At 45.5% G+C, this 16,264-nt stretch overlaps 1 long non-coding RNA gene across 2 annotated transcripts; it reads left to right on the plus strand.

The window, feature by feature from the left end:
• The first annotated feature begins 1,324 nt into the window (after positions 1-1,324).
• Gm40036 lies at positions 1,325-11,504 on the plus strand. Of its 2 annotated transcripts, none has more exons than XR_879962.1 (3): positions 1,325-1,359; positions 10,849-11,084; positions 11,463-11,504. It is a non-coding gene; the product is annotated as a predicted gene, 40036 (long non-coding RNA). The 2 variants fall into 2 exon arrangements; XR_879963.1 differs by lacking the exon at positions 1,325-1,359 and adding an exon at positions 5,998-6,467.
• Positions 11,505-16,264: the final 4,760 nt, after the last annotated feature.

The raw sequence follows: 16,264 nt of genomic DNA on the forward strand, positions 1-16,264 counted from the left end.
ACAAAATCCTAGGAAAATCTCACACTGGGTCAGAGGCTGAGAGCATTGTGCATCCATCCCCTTATCCCAATCTTGGGACATTTTCTTCTGTGCCAGAGCCCCCGAAGCTTAGCTGTCCCTCCAAGTCGGAGAGTATACAGGAAAAGACGGAGTGCCAGGAGTCAGCAGATCCTCCAGGTGGGAACTAGAATTCTCTATGTCTACCCCAGGCTCCAAGTGGTTCTGATGTGGTTAACCAAGCCCTTGTCGATTCAGTTCCTCTCTCCGTACCTATCTGCCTCACCAAATGCTTTCCTGGTAATTACATGCCAAACATGGTATCTGCTAGTCCATTCATCTTTACTCTTGAGATTCACCATCAGCACCTGCAGTTTACAGGTGACAAAGCTGATGGGTGACTTACTTGAGGTCCCACAGCTAGCAGGTGGCAGAATCAGACTTCAGCTCCAATCTCTCAAATGTTGTGTGAACTCTCCTGTGGAGATAAACAGACACCTGTATGTTCACCCAGACAGGGTACCACAACAAACCACAGAAATGGTTCTACTCAGGTCTAGCCTGGTGAACCATGGAGTGAATTAGGGTTACTTACAGGATTGTGGGCAACTTACAAACAGCTATACCAGTGAAGAAACTGTCTTACAGCATTCTCTAACTGCCGCTGTGTTCTCAAAGAGAAAACTTGTGACCCCTTCTTCACTAGCAGCTATCAACTGGCCATGTATCTTCCACGATCTGTGACAGATCTTAGCAGGTCCAGGTGTGAGCAGGCAATCATAGCTGCTGAGAGCTCAAGAAGGCAATGGTCGGGGCTGGAGAGATGGCTCAGTGGTTAAGAGCACTGGGTTCAATTCCCAGCACCCACATGGCAGCTCACAACTGTAACTCCAGTTCCAAGAGATCTGATACCCTCACACCAATGTACATAAAATAAAGTTACATAAATCATTTTTAAAAAGAAAAAAGGCGATGGTCATATTCTGTCCAGGGGCCAGCGTCCTTCTCATTCACAACACTCGGAGGTTTAGCATGAACATCTAAAAACAAACCAAAAAGAAAGAAGGAAGAAAATTTACTACGGATTTCACATTTCTCTGCTTGGAGTTCTCTCCCATGTAATACTAATATTTCTTCTTTCAACATTTGTTACCCAAAACAGGATGGGGAGAGGCTAGGCAGGAAAAGCAGATCTGTTGAATGCTGAAACTGGAGAGGATGCTGCGTGCTGTGTGGGGCTCGGTGCCAGCATTCATGGATGCTGGGAGAAACTGGTCCTTTCCTAAAGAATAATAGGAAGTGCTCTAATGTCCAAGCCTGGGTTTTAGTCCTCCTCTCTTGCTCCGATGTTTCTCCGTGCTGGTAAGGTCATGGCTGTGCTTTCTGCCTTATTTTCGAATGGTTATTACTTCTGCAGGTCTCACAGCTGGTGGTGAAGGTGGTCTAAGGTCACTCAGCCCTCTTGCTGGTGGCCAGGGCAGGGTTTTCAGTTTATCTGCTTTAGTCCCTTTATGGTCTTGTGAAAAAGCATTTGGCCACATGGATAGTTGTGGGGATGCTGGTATTTGCAGCCAGCAGATAGCCAATTTGGACCATCTGCTACTGGTTCTCCATCTCCCTCCCTGCACCCCCCCCCCCACACACACACACAACAGCAGGTACAAGTCATGACAGAGGAGGTCTCCTGGGGTGGCTAAAGTGGCAGGTTTGATTCTGGACCTGAAGCTATGTTTGTTTCTCTCTCCAGACCAGCATTACAGGGAGGCCCATGGTGTCTGCAAAGTAGCCATGGCCAAAGTGGCTATGTCCATCGGGTGCAGAGCCTCAGGGAGTGATTCCCTCCCATGGGGACCCCATCTGGGACAGTGGCAAAGGCTCCTCCCTGCCTTTGTTTATCAGTGGCACCAAAGTCAGTGTTTTCGTTTGCTACTCGGTGCAGAACGTAGGCTTTTCCTTGGATGCTTCTTGATAGCAGTCTGAAATGCCAATGCATCTTTTGTGTCCTTTGCTGCCCACCTTGTGTTCCGGTGTCATTAACCCACTGCACTCTCTCTGGCTCCTTTGCTGGCACCTGACACCTGTGTAGCCATTTGTCACAGTTAGCACCCCTGATTGGCAGCATGGGCACCAGCTCACCCTCTGAATCCATGCTTGCTTCACACGTGGGAAAGAATCTCTCACTGAACCTGTAGGGCATCTATTTGGCCAACGGTAGACATCGGTAGCCCCAGGGATCCTCCTGTCTCTGCCTCCCCAGTGCTGGGATTATGGAATGCGCTGCCACTGCCGTGCCCTGCCTTCTAATGTAGGTGCTGGAAATCCAAACATAGGTCCTTGCACTGGTATATGGCAAACATCTGACTGAGCCATCAAAGAACAAAACAGGGTCTCACTATGCCACACTGGATGGTCTGGAACTTATGGGGGGTCCACCTGCCTCCATCTCCCCTGTGCACCACCACGCCCACCATCTATTTTTTAATGTCCCCTAATGTTTATCTGCTGTTCCAATGACCCTATTCCAGAGAGGCGGCACTATTCTGGAGAGCTGGTTTGCACGTGGGTGGGCTTACAGTCCCCTACACTAATCTGATGTCACCAGCCATCAGGTTTTCCATGTTCATCACATTCCATGGACTAGAAAAGTACAGTGCCAACTCCCCAAACAGCAGCCAACTGTTGACTGGCCTCAGATGAATAAAACAGAGTTACATGCATGAGATAGATTTTTCCCCCTGCCAAGTATTTTGCCTATTGCTCACATTCTAAAATCTTCTAATTTTGCCTTCCCTTTACTCTGGGGTCTGTCACTTTGTTCTCATTAAGCTCTCAAAGAGCTCTTGATTCTGTTGCTGCCCCCCTGGTTGGTCCTTTGGCTTTTGCCTTCCGGCCAGGTGAAGCAGAAACCGGCTGCGGTTCAAGAGTGCAGGGCCAGAGGAGGTGTTCCAGGACACAGGGAAACCCTGTGGTCAAGCTGGTCCAGGGCCGTGCTCTTTGGTTCGGATAGAGCATGGGAGATAAGCTGACTGGAAGAGTAACACCAACAGGAAAGCCTCCCTGGGCGATGGAGCTGATGACGCCACTCTGTCTGTGTGGCCACAGAAGCTTGGAGGCAGCCATGTTGCTACCATAGCAAAACCTAGCTGGGAACCAAGCTGAAAATTTAGAAGGGAGGGGCAGACTAAGAAGTGGTAGATGGAGCCAGGCAGTGGTGGCTCGAATCTTTAATCCTAGCACTTGGGAAGCAGAGGCAGGCGGATTTCTGAGTTCGAGGCCTGTCAGGTCTACAGCGTGAGTTCCAGGAAAGCCAGGGCTACACAGAGAAACCATGTCTTGAAAAACCAAAAAAAAGAAAGAAAGAAGGAAGGAAAGAAGAAAAGAAGTGGTAGAAGTGGCAGAGGTAGATGGACAGGATGAGATGGAACAAGTTCAACATTTAAGCAGTGGATAATTCAAGAAGCATGGGGCAGGGCAGGCAAAACCCATGAAGATTGTGAGATAAACCGACATATGGAAGAAGGAGGTGCAGGGTCAAAGACTCAGCTTTGAATTGTGACTTACATTCTGTCATCTCCTCAAACTAGACAGTCAGGTAAATGTCACAAGGTCAAAGTCCATCTAATTCTTATCTCCCAACCTGGTGGCTCTAGGTGACGTCATGACGTTCTGACAGTCATGATTCTGGCGAAGCAGAGAGTAAGTACCTAGCGAGCCATGAGCTGTTCCACTCACGTTTATTTGGAGTGGGTTTTGTAGACTGGGCAATCCTAGTGGGGTGGGTGGAGTGTTAGGGAAAGTGGTCAAAGGCTTCTGCAGCCCCACAGCTTTCGAAAATGATGACAGTTATTGCCACCTCTTAGAGACATACACCGCTTATTAGCAACCCGGGGCTCTCGGGAGCTCTGTAGTTAACAGACCTACTTAGCTCTGTTTGATCTTAGCCAATCCCTGTGTATCACTGCCTGACAACGTTTGCAGAAACGGTACTCCCTAGGAGATGTTTGGGAAATACCGAAGTTAGCAGGTTCTGGGTGGCCTGGTGCTTCAGGGCAAATCTGGGCTCCCAGGCTAGCAAACCTCCCTGACATTGTACTAAGAACTTGACAAAGGTCCTCTCATTTAGTCAGAACACCAAATTTATGAAGTGAGCTATTACTATACCCTCATGTCATGAGTGACATGGCTGAACTTCAGAAAGGTAAAAGTTCAAATCATATCTGTCCGACCTGGGAGGTCCATACTCTCAACTGCTATGCTAAACTAATTTAGATAGTGAGAGACTACTCTGGGCAAGGAGCGGTTAGGTGGGGTAGGACCACAGCAGGGATAGCTTGTGTGGGGGTTGATTTCATATGAGGAATCATAAAAAAATAAAATAAGGCTGGGCAGATGTGAACATCCTGTATGCCAAAGAAGGAAAGGAGGGGTGCATACTGGTTGAACTTTGCCTCTGTGCCAGATATCCACATGCAGTCATGTTTGCAATTCCCTAAAGCGATGTTCAATTACAATAAACCAGAGCTCGCAGAAATGAGCTGACCGAGTTGCCCAGGATCGTAATAATTAAATAGTAGATCCATGGCTTGGACGTACATATGACCCAGCAAAGCCCACAGCCTTCCTTCGGCCTTCCTCTAGTTTTTGACGCTCTCCTGAGGGTTGTGTTGTAAATGGTGAACTGGAGCTACACAGGATGCTGAGCACTGAGATCTGTTTTGGAGTGACCATGGCATGTCCACGAGAGAAGGCACTGCATCCAGAAAGAGGGAAAGTACTAAAGAGCAACAATGTTGCGATGTTGACAGAAATGAGTCCCACAGATACAATCAGAATGTCTCTCTGGCTGTTGACTAAATAATGAAACAAACAGTTAAAAAAAAAAAAAGGTTTCAGCAATCATGTGTCCATGAGATGGGGAGATCACAAAGCTGTCAGTACCAGATCTGAGAGCAATGCACAGATCATAAAATTATAGGTACAACAGTGGCTGGAGAGATGGCTCAGTGGCTGAGAGCACTTTTCCCTTTTCTAGAGGACCATAGTTTAGTTCCAAGCATCCACCCTGGCCAGTTCAGGCCTGTGACACTAGCTTTAGGGAACGAATGCTATACCTTCTGACTTCCATGGGCACCTGCACACACCTAGTGCACACACACTCATACACATAAACAAAAAGAAAAAAATTCATTTCTGTTCTTCTAACCTGGCACCAAGTCTCTGGTTCCATGCCCAGTAGGCACACGGGGCCCCATGCCCAGTCTACTGGCCAAGCGGTTTGTCCTCAAGGCAGGGGCCCCGCTGGTGGTGTCTGAGTCTGAGGAATAACCTACAGGAGTTGATGCTTTTGTATGTATGTGACTCCAGTTCAGGGGCCTGGTAGGCACCATAGGCGTGAGGGTTCTATGGCACCCAGTAACGTTTTCCCCAGGTCAACCAACCCCCACAGACAGCAGCCTCGAGCATCTGCAACTCTCTGCTCTTTGCAAGGGATGGTACCATCCTCTTAAGCCTGAAGAACCATTTTCTACCTCTCCCCTAGAAGTCAGAGTGTATAAACTGTTGAAAAGGGTCTAAAGGGAATGAGGGCAGGAAGAGAGAGAGAGAGAGAGAGAGAGAGAGAGAGAGAGAGAGAGAGAGAGAGAGAGAGAGAGAGAGAAGCTGGGCCAGAGGGTTGGAAGCAGTCCACTAGGGGGCACCAAACATACTAGGATTCCACTTCCTCCAGTAACCTGGTCTCATGCCCTTCCCAAAGCTCCAGCAGACGATGATGCCAGGCGGCCCCGTAGCCCATCAGCTCTCCGAGGCTGCAAGAATAGGAAAACATGAGATGAAGCGTCGAGTTAGATTTTTTTAGAGGCAGGAAACAAGTCAAAGAGAGGGATCTGAAAATCCGCAACGCAGATTCTCGCTAGCATTGGCCAGCAAGAAACAGGTCGCACCAGCTCTGAGTAAACGTGGGTATCGCTTCCTGAGAACACAGGTTACCCTGACGCGGCTTTCACTCTGAAACAGGAGAAATGACAGTATGAATCCCTTGCGTTTCCTAGGATGGTTGAGGGGCCACATGAGGTCAGAGTCACAAATAATAAGCCAGTTTCGCAGATGCTGGCTACCTGCTCCTCAGGCCCCTCCCCTCCGACAAGTTTCTCACTCTCCCCAGCTTTTGGTGTGAGTGATTTCAAAGGGGCTTCGTGGTGTTTATGAGTCCGATTCACTAAGTGTTCACTGGAGCCTCTATGAAGTGGGGAAGATGCGATTTGATGCCAAACAAGTTGAAGAAAATCCAAGAGTCTCTGCTCTCATTGAATTAAAATCCCCTGCTTTGGGCATGGGTGAGATGGCTCGGTGGGTAAAGGCAGTCAGCAGAGAGAAAGGGCACACGGCAAAGCGCAGAGGTGTGTGGTCAGAGTCTAATGTGCGGACTGTATGAAGAAGCAGAACAGAGCAGCCTGCGCTAGGGCTCGAATAAGGTTTGTACTCTTCAAAACTCACCTTGGGATGAAGTGCGGTCGTGGGATACTGTGGGATACTGAGAAGGTGGGAACTTAATCTAACTGTGGTGTTTGGAGGTGAGACCTTACAGAGGTCATTAGGATTCCGTAACATTATCGACGTGACTTTCCCATGGTGGCCTTAAAAAGAGACAGAGATAGAGGAGAGGGGCAGACATACAGAGAGAGACAGAGACACAGAGAGACACAGAGAGATGGGCAGATGACACACCCACACAAGCAATGGGCTGTACTGGCTCCACCCTGAGAACGGGAACTCTCTCAGGTGGGAAAGACTGCTCTGCACACAAAAGCACTTGCTTGCGGAAGCCTGTGGACCTGAGCTTAATGCCTGGAACCTACATAAGGGTGGGAAGGGTGAACTGAGCCCACAAAATTAACTTCCAGCCTCCACATGAATGGCGCATTAGCACCCTATATACTATACACACCATCACCACCACCACCACACCACCATCATCATCATCACCACCACCACCATCATCATCATTTTTACCAGCAGACCTGCTAACCAACATAAACCTTTTTGACTTATCCACTCTGTGATATTATACTATTAGCAATATAAAGGGGCTTAATACAAATCATTTTGTCATTTCCTCTTTAACTCAGAGACAATTATTTTTTTAGTAGTCTTTGGCCAGGAACAACACAGAGCTTTTGTTTTGTTTCGGGTTCAGTTTTGTTTTGAGACAGGGTCTCTCTACATATTCCCGGCTGTCCCGGAACTCACTCTGTAGAACAGACTGGCTTTGTACCCTCAGAGATCTATCTGCCTCTGCCTCCCAGGTATTAGGACTAAAGGCCTGAGCTATTACTCCTGGCAAACAAGTTTTCAGGAGCACAGAATTTTTTAAGTGCTCTTTTTCTTTATTTAATTTTTTTTTTTTTTTTTTGCTTCATTCCATTATACTTCAACTATAGTTAAAGATTGCCAGCTCTTTGTAATTTTTTTTGGTAGGTTGTGGACATTTTCTCTGTTAGCTAAAAAAAATGCATGTGCATAATGATACGATTCTATTATCCAAATGTTCTTTCTTACATGCTGTCATGGTCTAGACCCAGTTTGAGTGTGTCTATCAAGGGGCTCAGAACTGGAAGCTTGATCACTATCTGGTGATATCAAGAGGTGACGGACGGAACCTTTAAGAGATGAAACATAGTGAAAGGTCAAAGGTCAGATTAGCTCCCCTCGGTGCTCCCTGACCTTCTATCTCCCCCTGTCTCCTCTCTCTCTCTCTCTCTCTCTGTGTGTGTCTCTATGTCTCTCTCTGTGTATGCATGTATGTCTGTTTCTCTTTTTCTGACTCTGTCTCTGCCTATGTGTGTCTCTGTGTGTGTGTGTGTCTGTGTCTCTGTGTGTGTGTGTGTGTGTGTGTGTGTGTGTGTGACACAAAACACAAATTCTCACCGTGTCATCCACTGTGGAGTTGCACAGGGTGGGGTGGGGTGTGCTCAGCAGAGGCAGCACTCTGTCCCTGGACTCCAGCCCCCAAACTGTGAGCCAAATAAAACTCTCTTTGCAAGTTCTCAGATGTTTGGAGAAAACTGACTAATGTACCTATATTTAGACTTCTTGACTCGCCATAGTCTGGAAAAGGTGCGCTACGTAATTGTGGACAGGGATTTCTCCCATTGTAATTGGTTGTTGCTGAATGTAACTTGAGACCCTGTTGCTACATCATACGGTATATCTGTGTTTATGGTTATTTCTCCTTGGTTTGTTATTCTGCACTAATCTACAAAGTTTCTTTTTATCTTTTATCTATTCGTATCTTTAATTTTATTCTGTTTTTATTGCTATTCTGAAGCTTCCCCTCCCCCACCCCAAATATGCCCAGGTTTTAAACCTTTTTAATTTTCTAATTTTGCTCAAACGATCTCTTGCTAGCAATGTACTATTAGATTTTTTTTTAGAGATTTTTAATTCTTATTTTATGTGTGTGAATGCGTTTCCTACATATATTTGTGTGGACCACATATGTGCCTTGTGCCTGTGGAGGTCAGGGACAGTGGAACTGATTTTACAAAGAGTTGTGAGCTACCATGTGGGTGTTGGAAATCAAACCTGGGTCCTTTGCAAGAACAAATGCTCTTAACTGCTGAGCCATCTCACCACATGCCTGCATAGCAGCTACTTATAATCTCTGTGCTTTGTGGATTTAACTCATCTATGTTTGTTCCTATTGTTACCTGAGGCCCTCCACTAGTCCCTCTTGTGTTGTTGTAAGGTATTTAATAACTCTATTGGTTCTTATTATAACCTGGCCAGACCAAATAATCAAGGCAGAATCCTATGGATTTATTTAATCAGCTTTACCACAATGACTGGGCGATTACCCCTAAACTATTTTACTTACGCTAGATTGCCTATTTCCCAGCTGTGTCCCCCAAGTTACTTGCTGTTTGAGTCTCACCAGGCTTATTTCTGTTCCATCAGTCTGTCCTCTGTCCTCAGGGGGCACTTCTCTGGCCACATGCTCCTGGTCTATCCTGTCTAACGGCGACCTCCTGCTTCCTCCATCCTCTCTCTCTCTCTCTCTCTCTCTCTCTCTCCCTCTCTCTCTCTCTCTCTCTCTCTCTCCTGTTTGTTCTTCCTCCCTTCTTCCCCTTTGTCCCCCTCCCCCTTCCTCCATTCTCTTCCATGCCACCCCCCTCAGTCCTGTAAACAAAGCCCCCAAAGAAGTCCCACCTACCTCTAGTCTACCCAGTAACTGACTGTAACCACTTTTATTTAACCAGTAGCTTTAAATTGGGGTGCAAGGTTCACACAACAAAGGCAAGTTTCAGGACTACACCGAGAACCCCTGTCTCGAACCCCACCCCCAAATAAGTAAATAAATAAATAACCATAATGTCCCAGAAGTGGAGTTTTTCTAATTTGGACAATGTATTGGTTATTTTGTTCAGATAAGGTTTTGATACAACTCTAAAGACATCAATTCCATTAGCTTTGACACTGCGAACTTTTGACACCTAGTAGACAAGCAAGATGCATTGATCTATTGAAAGTTGGTATTTTCCTTTTGATAGATGATTTTCAGATCATTCTGTAGTTTTGGCACATTTCCTAGATTCTAGAAAAGTTTTGTCACGTTGCCAGGACATTTATTTGAGAGAGGTCTCATTGTGTGGCCTGGTTAGACTTTAGCTTACTTTGCAGTCCAGGCTCGCCCGGAACTCACAGAGATCCACCCGCCTCTCTACATAGTCCTGACTGTCCTGGAACTTACCTGGTAGACCATGCTGGCCTTGAACTGAAAAAGATCGGTCTTCCTCAGCCTCCCGAGTTTTGGGATTAAAGATGTGCAAGCCCACCTCCAGGCTGTGGTTATTTGACTCACAGGCTGTTACAAAACCCTCTCCTCAGTGTCACCAAAAGCAATCAATACCCGGCAATATCTCAGCTGCCCACGCTGTCATTTGGGTTGCAGAAAACATGAGTGTGGCCAACAATAAAAGTTTACAAAAACATCTTTGAGAAGTAGAAAAGCACTGGATACTTTTTAAAGCCCCAACATTCCTGGGGCTCTAGAAGGCTCAGTATGCCTGAATGATTAGGAAAGATGTTACAAGGAGGAAAGTCGCAGTCACCTCTGGCTGACCTGAATCCTTGTGCAAGCTGGACATCTAATGGCTGCCTGAATTGGCTCCTTGAGAAAGAACGGAAGACATGTGCACACACATGTGCACACACACACACACACACACACACACGCACGCATTTAGGGAGATCTTCTGATCAGTCATTGGCTGACCACTAAATCATTGGCTGACCACTAAATTATACTGACCTACGAGTGAACCCCAGGAGACAAGACTTAAAAATGAAAATAAAAACTTCTTTAAAAAAAAAAAAGCTAACAGAAAACTTGGATCTTGCACAGTGCAGAGAATGTAAAATGTACAAAAATAATTCAGAAGATGTGTGAAACAAGGTCCTAAACAATAAAAACAAACCCAAGAAACCCATCTGAGGACAAGGTTGCCACGTTGTTAAAAAATATCTAAAATGTGGATTCTCAACAGAAAATCACAAGATGTGTGTGTGTGTGTGTGTGTGTGTGTGTGTGTGTGTGTGTGTGTGTGAGAGAGAGAGAGAGAGGGTGACAGAGACAGAGAGACAGAGAGATACAAAGACAGACAGAGACAGAGATACAGAGAAAGGATGAATCATGGAACATATATAACAACATCCAGAAACAACAGAGAATACCTTGAGGGTGCACAGATCAGATTTAGTAGCTAGACTTTCAAATCAATCATTATAACTATATTCAAAGAGCTATAAAATATCATGTCTAAGGCACTAGATGACGGGCAATGTCTGCTCCAACAGAGAATACGACGAAGCTGTGGAAACTGCAGGAAAAGAACTAAAAAGGAATTTGGGAGTTGAAAGATACAGCAGCTGAAATGAAAGATTCACCAATACCAAGTCTGATCGATCAGAAGAAATAGCAAACTTAAAGACTGATCACTAAAGGGGCTCCAAGCTGAGAAACAGAGTGGAAAAAGAATCAAGGAAAATGGCAGCTTCAGGGATCTGAGGGAATCCAGGGCTGAGCCAGGAAGGTAAGGCTCCTTGAGTGAGATGGAGGAAAGAAGGCTCAGGTAGGCTTTAACTGAGGAGCCTGGGACTGGAAACTCGGTCACACAACGCGCCCACTGAGATAGTGGCTCTGCATTTGTATCTGCAAACTCAAGAGTGACATATAGATAACAGACACCTGGGCTGAGAAAGGCTTTGCTTGTGCAAAGCAGCAGCAACTATAACGCCTCACCAATGGGCATGTAATGAAAGAAGATGGGGTTGGTGCGGCAGGAACGGCAAAGTAAAATGGGAGAGAAGTAGGTGTAGATTGAAGCAAAATTTCTGTGGACTCTATCAAATTTGAGTTAATTTTAATGCCAAATAGATTTTTAAAAGATTTATTTGTTTATTTATTTTAGGTATATGAGTGCACTGTCGCTGTCTTCAGACACACCAGAAGAGGGCATCGGATCCCGTTACAGATGGCTGTGAGCCACCATGTGGTTGCTGGGAATTGAACTCAGGACCTCTGGAAGAGCAGCCAGTGCTGTTAAGCACTGAGCCATCTCTCCATCCCTGTAGTAAAAACATTTACCTAGTTTCATTGGTTGTTTTGTTGTTGTTGCTTTGTCTAGATGTATAAATGTTAGTGGAACTAGAAAAGCTGGTTCGAAAGCAGCCATGAAGGCTGAAAAGGAAGCTCGAGGCAAGCCCAGATCTATCAGACAGGTGGAAAGCCTCCATCTGTAAAAGCATGTGAATGGGCTAATTAGCCGAATGGAAGAATTTTGTTACTTGAAGAAGGGTTATTCTAGAAGTCATTTGAAAATGGCTGGACAACCATCAGACAAGGCAAAAAGTTTTATCCTGCTTTATAATATATGCCAAGATAAACTCCAACTGGCTCAAAAATGATAAAAATATTAAGAATTCAATCATAAAAGCCCATGGAAGCTTTTTTGAGAAAATGTGAACAAATTCTTTAACAGTTTTGCAATGAAGAAAGTTTCCTTTAAAACATTGGTATGTTGCTGAGTGTGGTGGTATATGCCTTTAATCCCAGCACCCAGGAGGCAGAGCCAGATGAGTCTCTGTGAGTTCAAATCCATCCTGGTCTATATAGTGAGTGCCATACCAGCCAGAGGTACATAGTGAGGCCTTACCTAAAACAGAAATTAATTGCCAAGTGCTGGTGGTACATCTCTTTAATCCTAGCACTGGGGATGCAGAGGCAGAGGCAGAGGCAGAGGCAGGAGGAGGCAGGAGGCAGGAGGCAGGAGGCAGGAGGCAGGAGGCAGGAGGCAGGAGGCAGGAGGCAGGAGGCAGGAGGCAGGAGGCAGGAGGCAGGAGGCAGGAGGCAGGAGGCAGGAGGCAGGAGGCAGGAGGCAGGAGGCAGGAGGCAGAGGCAGAGAGGCAGAGGCAGAGAGGCAGAGGCAGAGAGGCAGAGGCAGGTGGATCTCTGAGTCTGAGGTCAGCCTGGTCTATAAGCTAGTTCCAAGACAGTCAGAGCCACATAGAGGACCTTTGTCTCAAAAAAAAAAAAAAAAAAAAAAAAAACAAGAAAGAAAGAAAGAGAGAAAGAGAGAGAGAGAGAGAGAGAGAGAGAGAGAGAGAGAGAGAGAGAAAGAGAGAGAGAGAGAGAGAAAGAGAGGGAGGGAGGGAGAGAAAGGAAGGGAGGGAGGGAGGAAGGAAGGGAGAGAGAGAGAGGAAGGAAGGGAGGGAGGGAGAGAGAGAGGAGAGAGAGAGAAAGAGAGAAGGAAAGAAAGAAAGAAAGAAAGAAAGAAAGAAAGAAAGAAAGAACGAAAGAAGGAAGGAAGGAAAGAAAGAAAGAAAGAAAGAAAGAAAGAAAGAAAGAAAGAAAGAAAGAAAGAAAGAAAGAGGAAGGAAGGAAGAGAGAAAGAGAGAAAGGAGGCAGGGGGAGGTAGGAAAGAAAAGGTTAAATTAAATTTTATTTCATTTAGCTACACTAATTTTAGCCCCACCATAAGTCAAAAGACAATAAACAACTGGAGAAAATATTTGCAACTTATTTCATGTACAAAGGCTGTTTTCTCTACAAATCTACATAAGTGTAAGGAAATGATCAACAAAGGCAATGGATTGACAGACTGACACTCACAGGAGTAAGGGTCTCGAATGAGGCGCTTAGGGGAGGGAAGAGAAAGCAGAAAGCTGGGACCAAGAGGCCTTGGATGAGTTGAAGGCTTATGGAAGCCAGCTTATTACGTCTTACATACTTCCTTACGTACGACTTACAGGGGAAAAATGCCCAGGGTCAGCAGAGAGCTAAGTCAGACAATGCTGGCAAAGAGAGCACAGAATACCTCAGCCACAGCTGCTTTAGGACCGAAAGCCACAGCCCAGGGGGAAGAGTAGAGTCGCCATACACCATACCATAGCCTGTATTCCTTTAGGGCCCTGGCTCCAGCCTCAGACAAGGACATAGAACTGACGGTCCCTTTATCTCATCCAGGCCTCTGAGAAAGTCTTAGATTGCCTTTCCTCTTAACAGTGGACCAATGGTATTATAGGCAATTGCTAGATGGAAAACCATTTTGATGCAACATTTCTGCGTCTTCAAGTGTGTCCAAAAGACACCATTGCCTATGTGTGAAATTATATTTATACAAGGTTACTTACTGAGCTAGAATTGAAATAGCCCAACTGCCCATCAATAAGAGGTCTCTTAAATGAACTATGGTATAAAAGCATAATGGATATCTGCCCAGTGAGAAGTCCTTCATGTATTGATAAGTGAAATGTTCTAGTATACATTAGGAAAAATGTAGGAGGGCCATGTCAGTCTTTCAGTGTACAGAAATGGGGAGAAAAAGCGTCCATTCATGTCTACTTACAATCTTCCTGCAGAAAGAAACTAGAAGAATGCACACCCCCTATCTGTAGGGGAGAATGGGCATGGTTGATAAGAGATCCAAGTGAACTTGGTGGTAGTTTGAGGCAAGGCTTCACTACACCATCCTGGTAGTCTGGAACTTGAACTCGCAGAGATCCACCTGCTAGGATTAAAGGTACACACCACCACACCAGGCAACAGTTAAATTCTGAGTATATGCCTTTACATTTTTTTTTAATAATGAGGAAAAACTACTCTTTTTTAAAATATTTATTCATTTATTTTATGTATGAGTACACTGTCGCTGTCTTCAGACACACTACAATAGGGTATTAGTTTCCATTACATATAGTAGTGAGCCACCATGTGGTTGCTGGGGATTGAACTCAGGACCTCTGGAAGAGCAGCCAGTGCTCTTAACCACTGAGCATTCTCTCCAGCCCTGAAAAACTACTCTTTTAAGGTAAAGATTAAAAGTAATTGTCTATTTATTAGGGGCTGGAGAACTGGTTCATCGTCTAAGAGCACTGGCTCCTCTTCCAGAGGACTGAGGTTCAATTCCCAGTACCCACATGGCAGCTCACATAGGGTTTGCCTTACACCTGAGACAATTCCTCTTTCTCCTTCTCCTCCTCCACTTCCTCCTCTTCCTCCTCCTCCTCCTCCTCTTTCCCTATAACTCCAGTTCCAAGAGATCTGACACCCTTACACAGACATACATGCAGGCAAAACACCAATGCACATGAAATAAAAATAAATCATGAAAACATAATTGCCTATTGTCTTTGTCACTCCTAAAGCTCATCATAATCTGCCTAAGCGTGGCAGCGGATCCCTTTGCTGCTGTACTTTAGGTTTGGCCTTTCCTAGAGATGAACTTTTTGTCAGTTGTGGGCTCTTATAGGAATTTCTCATCCCTTTTCCCTACATGAGAGATCCCTTAACCCCGTGGTTTGACATCTCTGTCTTCTGCATCCTGGTGGTACTGTTTGACTACGTTTTCACCCAAGAGTTTCATTAGCTGGAAGCTTGCCCGGGGAGTTGAGAGGTAGTTAGAGTTTTAAGAGAAAGGGTCAGTGGGAGATTGTTATTGGCTCTTCCTTGGATTCTGGCTTCCTTTCTTGATATGTAACATTCCCCTCTTCCACTAGCATCCTTTATAACACCGTCTTGTCGCTAGTCCTAATCAATCAATCAATCAATCAATCAATCAATAGATCAATTATTTTACCCAGCCTCATGTACTTCATTATAGTGACATATTTTATTTTTACCTAGATGAACCTAGATTTTATTTTTGCCTTTCTGTTGTCCTCTGAGAGTTCCTAAAAACAGTTTCCTAATCACGGCGTTCCTCCTATCTATCCTGCCAGGCAGTAGGTTGACATGGGTTTCGAGCTCTGAATGCCCATCTAGTTTCTCTGCCTTATTCACTTTTGAACTTGGCCTTCATCCCTCTGAGTCTATTCATGTTTAACTTAAATCAGGTATAAACTGAGTCTCTGTTTCCTTTGAGGTAGCTTTGTTTGGTTCACTATCTTTTATAACAGCCACCCCCACCAAAGGCCACCCTCCGTGACATATTCCCTCACACAAGGCCACATCTCCTTCCTCCTCCTAACCCTTCCCAAGCAGTCCCACCAGCTAGGGACCAGGCATTGGAGCATAGACGCCTATGAGGACCATTTTCATTCAAGTCACCACCATGAGGAACTGCCTGCTTCAGGGTGGCTCCCTTCTTACTCTGCATCTCTGCTATTGTCAATATTTTGCTTGTGGCTACACAGTGGTAATAGGTTGTATATATGTGCATGCAAGCGCGCGCGCACACACACACACACACACACACACACACACCTAATCACGTTCTGTCTCCCTACTATTTCCTCAGTTTTTCTTAAGTACTGTGCCCTTCACCACCTTCCACCTCAGCAACATTGCCGTGACAGGAGACAGGTGCCTTCCCTGGTCTGCAGTCTTTATTTGTTGTTGTTGTTTGTTTGTTTATCTTATTTTATTGGTTATTTTATTTACTCACATTTCAAATGTTACCCTCCTTCCCAGTTAAATCCCTTATTCCCTTCCCCCTAGCCCTGCCTCTATGAGGGTGCTCCCTCCACCCACCTACCCACTCCTGCCCTAGCATTCCCCTACACTAGATCATCAAGCCTGCACAGGACCAAGGGGCTCCCCTCTCATTGATACCAGATAAGGTAATCCTCTGCTACATATGCAGTTAGAGCCATGGGTCCCTCCATGGGAATTCTTTGGTTGGTGATTTAGTCCCTGGGACTTTGGGGGATCTGGTTGGTTGATATTGTTGTTCTTCCTGTGGGGTTGCTAACTCCTTCAGCTACTTTAGTCCTT

The sequence above is a fragment of the Mus musculus genome, chromosome 11, assembly GCF_000001635.26.
Source record: "Mus musculus strain C57BL/6J chromosome 11, GRCm38.p6 C57BL/6J".
NCBI lineage: Eukaryota > Metazoa > Chordata > Mammalia > Rodentia > Muridae > Mus > Mus musculus.